At 46.0% G+C, this 2134-nt stretch overlaps 1 non-coding gene across 1 annotated transcript; it reads left to right on the top strand.

Annotated features, from left to right (window-relative positions):
• Positions 1 to 935: 935 nt before the first annotated feature.
• Positions 936 to 1017, top strand: Trnas-gcu (transfer RNA serine (anticodon GCU)). The gene has a single exon. It is a non-coding gene; the product is annotated as a tRNA-Ser (tRNA).
• The last annotated feature ends 1117 nt before the right edge of the window (positions 1018 to 2134 follow it).

Raw genomic sequence — 2134 nt, 5'->3', positions numbered from 1 at the left:
TACTTACATGTAGATGGGGGACCCCAATATATGAGGCAGTTTAAAGTTTTAGTTGGTAAAAGCTGGACTCCGATTTTTGACTCTGGACGCTGGACGCTGGGTTTTGCATCATTGGATGGCACCACCTGCTTTCAATCAATCTCTCCAGACCGGTTTTTTTTCTGTTGGTAACAAAATGGTTATGTGAAATATAAGGTGCTTGGTCAGGCTTAATGCCATGATACCAGTTGAAGTGGGGATTACTGAAAGTATTTACGCTTGCCACGGTAGACACCATAGCCTACATCGTTTTTTTTGCCGGGATCAAATCTAAAAGGTGAAAAATATTTATGCGCCGGGTGAGAATATTTGTTCGTTATAAATTGCTATTGACCTTTTTTTCATGAAACTCAGTAGGCCTTGCCACGTTCTACACGTACATGTAAAGCAGACTTGGGAAAATTGGTTGAAATGATACGAAATTTTCATTCACTTTTTGAGTAAAAAGGATCATTATGTGTAAGCCAAAATACAGTGGCCTAGAGGTTAAGGCTAATCCTAGACACTTGGTTGTGCGATTTGTCGTTGATATGAAAATCACGTAAACTTGGTCATGTTGTCTGCTATAAAGTGGCAAGTGGACCAGTACCACCCATCAGACCCATGCAAGCAATCGACGAATACGTTTCATGAATTAGTGTAGGTGACAGAATGATGATGTAAGCCTCTGTTTAATTGTTATATTCAGAATAAATGAATATAGTTACTCTATAAGGTCTTAGCAAATCTGGTTTGAAGTCAATTCCCGGATTGGACGAGCTGTTTTCAAGCTGATGATAGTTGGATCATTGGCGCAAATTTCGAAAATCTAGCCGACTGGGAAAAGGCTGATGCAATCACTCAAAGGATTGTGATATCTAAACACAAACGGTGTTTTCATACAGTGGTACATATAGGACGAGGTGGCCGAGTGGTTAAGGCGATGGACTGCTAATCCATTGGGCTCTGCCCGCGTGGGTTCGAATCCCATCCTCGTCGTTATATTTTTTTTGCTTGGGTTATAAAGAACACATACATGTAGATTGTATGGACTTTGGTATTGAGAGACAGAATCCCAGGCAGCTCACCCAGGATGCCACGTACATTGTACATGGGTACATATCCCTGAGTATACAGATCGTCGGGAGCTTGCCCAGGATGACCTGTATTCTGGGTACAGAGCGTCGGTAACCTGATCAGGATGGCATGTACCCTGAGTACAGATCGTTGGAAGCCTGCTCAGGATGGTCGTCGGAAGCTTGCCCCAGAGGACATGTACCCTGGGTACAACTCGTCAAGACCTAGCCCAGGATGATACATGTATGGCCAGGTAGGGCCTACCATCCAGCGAATGTATCAGGCCTTTTTACACGGTGCTGGTTCAAGACAACCCTCCTGAACCGTCTCGAGGCGTGTTCGGTTCAGGACGGTTCATTTCGCTTTTACACGGGGACGGTTCGATGATCTGGCCTCGATCCGGCTCCAGGCCGGTTCGTCACTAACATCGTCGATTGGTGGCGCTGATCAATCTGCTGGCGGTGGAGGTACGAAAATATCACAACAACAAATAATACAAAATGGTTTACGATGGCGCCGGTGAGATGCAGAGTTTTTGCTTTGGTGGTGTTTACAGCATTTGTATGGAAGAAGAAAGCTCTTGCAAGAAGACGGACACGATATGCAATTGCACAACCTCCACCTTCGTTTGTAGACAGGAGTAAAAGGATGATACGGGTGTATTAATAATTCGACAAAATCTCTCGATAAATTGAAGATTTCACAGCAGTTTCTTTCCGCGGAAAATTTCATGCCAGGAACACGGCAGCTATTCCCGCGAATGATGTCACGCGAGTACCGCGGAGCCGGTTCGCTTTTACACGCATAAATAAACCCTCCTCCACCGGCCTACACCGGCCTGCACCGACCCGAGACCGGCGATCGGAACCCGCCTCGGACCAGGAGGGTTCAGGACGGGAGGATCGCTTTTACACGAGGGAAAATAAACCGGCTGGTACCTGAACTGGTCTCGATCCGGCTTGAACCCGCACCGTGTAAAAACGCCGCAACGTTATCTGACCGGAATACCCCTTTACTTGTGGAGTCGTCAATCGTAATC

The sequence above is a fragment of the Lineus longissimus genome, chromosome 2, assembly GCF_910592395.1.
Source record: "Lineus longissimus chromosome 2, tnLinLong1.2, whole genome shotgun sequence".
NCBI lineage: Eukaryota > Metazoa > Nemertea > Pilidiophora > Heteronemertea > Lineidae > Lineus > Lineus longissimus.
Note: the sequence above shows the minus strand (reverse complement) of the source record. Positions and strands in the feature narration are given on the sequence as shown.